This window comes from Vicugna pacos, chromosome 33, assembly GCF_048564905.1.
Source record: "Vicugna pacos chromosome 33, VicPac4, whole genome shotgun sequence".
NCBI lineage: Eukaryota > Metazoa > Chordata > Mammalia > Artiodactyla > Camelidae > Vicugna > Vicugna pacos.
Genome location: NC_133019.1, coordinates 3,608,218 through 3,612,827, shown reverse-complemented (window position 1 = coordinate 3,612,827; position 4,610 = coordinate 3,608,218). Strand labels below are relative to the sequence as shown.

The window sequence follows — 4,610 nt, the reverse complement described above, 5'->3', positions numbered from 1 at the left end:
GAGGGGGTGTGTGTGTGGAGGAACACGATGAGGGATTGGAGACGCGTTGGGAACGAGTAGATGTGCCCAAGTTTTGTCACAGGACACCTGGCAAAGCCCTGAGTGATGAGGTCTTATCCCCCTCCTCTTCCCCCACCCACTACTGGATGGCAGCAGTGATGAGTGGCTAAATCACGTCACTCATTCTCTGAAGATGTGTTGCTTTGTGACAGTCTTGGAGTCCTCTAGGCAATGATGCACTTGACACTGGGGAGACAGCATGGTGGTATTTGGGACAAGGGGGCAGTACCCAGCCTAAGCAAGCATCAGCCCTTCGACTGTGGCAGAGGTGACAGATCTGACAGAACTCCGTTAGCTTCAGAGGCCTGGAGCCCCCATCCACATCCTCCTCCCTGTGCCCCCCCGCCAGAAGCCAGTAAAGGACCACGTCCTGCAGGACAGAAGGACCCCACTGTACAAGCTGTACCAGGATTATAGAAAATTTAAAAATTGAGCAACAAGAAAATTCCCACAGTCCCGCCCACAGTCCCACCAACCCTGATCCCTCATGGCGTTTGGAAAAGCTCCACCCAGCCCCATGAGGTCCCCTCCCCTTACAGCCTTTTCAGGGGCCCCGGGACTGGCTCTCGCACTGAATGGCCAGTTCTCCTTGGACTGCAGCTGAGGCAGGAGCTCGGACAGTGACCTTGGCATTGCTTCTGAGCCATTCCCAGCAAATTTGGGATTGTGTCCCCATAGCGAACACTCGATTATTTCTTCAGAACAAACATGAGAACTTCACACGTTAAAAAGTCACTCTAGATTTAGAAAATATTTACATAAGGAGAGAAATGTGCACATATTAATGAGCCTCCATGTGCCATCCTCCAAATAACCTTCTGTGTTAGGTTATTACCACCATCCCCGCTGACAAACAAACTGAACTTCAAAGACAGGAGGGGACTTGGAGAAGTCACGTGGCTGGTAAGCGGGAAAGCGTGACCCCACATCCAGAACGCTTTTCTCACCACGAAGTGATTACATAATCTGTTCACCATCTTCCAAGTGGTAGATAATGAGCAAAACTAATTTGTTTTGCTTTCCACATTTCTCTGTTCCAGTAAGTGAGCATCTCCAGGGAGCAACGGAGAAGGAACCAGAGGAAGGGTGGGAAAGTCAGCCGACACGGAAGAACGGCGCAGAGAGCGTATCTGCCCCCGTGAAGGGCACTGACTGGACAGCGTGCAGCAGGGAGGCCGTCTGAACAGACACATCCTCTCGCCACTCCAGCCCTCGCCGGTGCTGCCTGTAGAATCAGCGAGCTGAGGTGGGTAGGAAAAAGCAACTGATTGAAACTCAGAGACACGTTCAAAACCAACCACGCCGAAGGGGGAGAAATCACGCTTCAGCAAGAAAGCAATTCACCCCTTCAGTGCTCCCCACGGCTGCGACACAAGCCCCTCCCCGTCAGGGCGTGAGGCTGCCGGACTGCAGATTCACTCCGGGGTCGCGGGCAGGGCCGGGCGGCTAGATGCTCGACAACCAGTGCTCTGGGAAAAATAAAAGCCCCGAGAAAGGCGGCACTTGCTGGATTTCCACGTTGTAAATTTCGAGCTCTAATGTGATGTCACTGGCGGTGGGGTGAGGAAGAGGCACACACCCTGGTCCCCCGGTGCAGGTGGCTCCTGCACAGGCTGGAGGACCCTGGACCAGGAAAGCGGACGGGACACCGCAGGGAGGAGGAATTAGCGTCTAGTATTTCCCATCTGCTTCTCACCTGTCCTTCTTCACTCTGCAGGCAAGATCACGCACACCCGTAGGTGATGACGCATTTAAGGAACAGAAGTAAGGAGTGTGGGGGCCAAAGGGAGCTCGCTGAGAATGCTCTCCGTTGTTCGAAAGCCCTTTTTAAAGAGAGTGTTTGACTTCCCTCCTTGTATTTCCTGACCCCCGAGCCTAACCCTGAGCCCAGTGAGCTCCAAGAGCTGAAGTGATGGAGACCTCCAGCCGCCTCCTGTGGCTGGCCCTATCCCCGGGCCACCCTCCTCTGCCGGACTCAGCCTGGGACTGTTCTAGTAGAAAAACCTAATCATGTCACTCTCCTGCTTCAAATGCTCCCGTCCCTCCCTGTCTCTCCACCACGACTGAGAAGGTGACTCGTGGTCTGCCCCCCCCACTAAAGCCTCGCTTCTCTCTTTTGACCTAAATTCTACTCATAATGAATGTCTTCCAGCTGCTCAAACCATTCTCTGTCCCAGCTTCCTACCTTCCCACGGGCTGTTCTTTCTACCTGGGACTCTCTTTGCCTCCCTCCCCGACTGCCCAAAACTCCCTACCAGGTCTGCCACTCACTTCACTTCCCTGACCTCTGAGATGACACCTTGATGTGCATGTCACCGGGGTTCCCTGTGTCCCCCACGGTAGACTCCACCTGCACTGCTGCTGTGGCTCCCCACCAAATGACACGCTCCCCGGGGGCAGGGACTTGTCTGTCTTGTCACTGTGGTGCTCCACTGCCTAGAATGGTGTTTGGCACATAGAAGCACTCAGTAAATTGTTGTCAAAGGAATCCCTAACTTCCGTTGAATAATGCATCCATCCAACATTTGTAAGAAACTCAACATGCTAAGAACTGAATGAGGCCCCAGAGATTCAGAAGTCGGCAGGCATTGTGGACGCTGCGGCAGGTCCTGCCTCCTCCCGGTGACACACTGAGCACAAACAGGAGCCACAGGGCCAACGTACCTGCCACTCTGATGCGGGAGCGACCAGGGGAGAAGTGGGAAACAAGATGAAAACTGTGGATTCCAGCTATAAATTGTACAAATGCTCAGCATTAAAAAATTATTTTAACACATCAAATATTAAGTCATTCGTATGCTCTGCAATTACTTTATCTGTCATCAGCACGCTCAAGCTATTTGAAGCGGTGACAGATGGAAAGGAGTCTGAGCCAATTTTTCCTGCAGGTGTGCATCAGGGCCAGAGGGGAGGGTTCTGTACGTGCAGGAAGGGAGGGAAGGGGCAGGGTGACCGAGGTTATGAAACTGGAGCTGATGTGAGAGGCTTGGCCAAAAACAAAAAGTGCAGATTTGCATCCTGGAAAGCTGCAGGGCGTTGCACTCGCTGAGAACCCAGAGTGATCATCACCTGGGCAGCTCGAGGGAGGTGACAGGGCAGGCTGCCCACATGGCAGAGGGAAAAACCAAGGCCGGGCAGAACTCAGGGGCTGGGAAGGCAGAGCTAGTGACTGGACCCAGGAGTCCAGGCTCCTCTCACTCTGTTTTTTGTTGGTCTGTTGGTTTGTTTTCAAGGGGGCCTTCCTGTGTGGACCGGAAAACCTGCGAGACAAATTCTACAAAAGCTGCCACATTTCACTTTGTTTTGAGTCTTAATCAGGAGATAGTCAGGCAAACGGCAATGGTGGGGAGAAGGGGACACAGGACTGCCTAGAGGCCAGGGCTACTCAGAGGCCAGCAGGTGAGGGAGGGAAGAAGCGAGGGAGGTCCAGACTCCAAATGTCTGACCCACGCCAAAGGATCTTCTAGGAAATGTTCTAGCACAGGGTCTGAGATCCACCTGGAAGAGACTGAAGTGCACCTTGAAACCCAGCCTGGTGCAGAACTCCCTGGGTCTAACCGTTACCCCTTTGCCCACATCCACTGCACCAGCGCCTGCCGCTGCATCCCTGCACCAGCGCCTGCCACTCTCCCCCAGATTCCCAGCCCTGGGGTCTGCTTCAGACACGGCCTCCCTAGCTGCCCTCTGTGGCTGCAGGAGGGCACGGCTGACCCCCACCTCCTGCTGCCACCTCACTACGCACCCACCCTCAGCGACGCCTCCCCCGTCGTCTTCCACTGCCTGTACTTGTCCAATCACTTTCATTTCACATCGCATGGTCTTAACTCTCTTAATTAACTTTGCTTTCAGGGCTCACCTCTCCCTCCTTTCTTCCAACCCCTCCCTCATAAAGAGAGACACGTGAAGTGACCCCTTAGGTGGACTGAACCCCCGCCTGCACCCCCACCCCAAGCACACACGCACTTGACGCTGAGAGCAAATTCCATCTACAGGGTTCACCCCCTGAAGCAATAACCTGCTGGACACAGGAGGATGCGGGTTTCCTCCAGCTTCTCAGGCAGAACAGGAGGGAAATGACTTGGAGCAGAGCCTGGAGGAGTGAAGGTGGACACGCGAACTAGCCTCTGGCCCGTGAAGCTGTGCAGTCCGGGCCTCAAGACTTCCTGAAGGTGCCTCTTTCGCGTGACTGTGGAAGAGGTATGCCAGGTCTGGAAAAGCCTGGCCAGGGCCTTCCTGGTCCCTTCCCGACACCGGGGTGCGCTCACCTGTGATGGGGCAGCGGGCCTCCTTGCTGGAGGCAAACCGCCAAATGGCCAAAGTGCCAAAACCCAATAGACCTTCTGACTTCCCGGGACCTGACCTTGAGCCACAGAGTCGGGGGGTCTCAGCAGGACAGTGCCTGTCAAGGCAGGAGGGAAGACCACGGTCCCCGCAGAGTACAGTACGTGTAGATCAGATAAGCACATCAAACCTCCACTACTTTGATTTGGTTTAACAATATTTGACTTGCTTTGAAATTTCAATGACATTAAAGAAAGGGTGGAGATTCC

The 4,610-nt window shown here is 54.1% G+C and overlaps 1 non-coding gene across 1 annotated transcript; it reads right to left on the bottom strand.

The window, feature by feature from the left end:
• Positions 1-3,292: 3,292 nt before the first annotated feature.
• Positions 3,293-3,354, bottom strand: LOC116276799 (U7 small nuclear RNA). The gene has a single exon (XR_004186303.1). It is a non-coding gene; the product is annotated as a U7 small nuclear RNA (small nuclear RNA).
• Between the last annotated feature and the right edge of the window lie 1,256 nt (positions 3,355-4,610).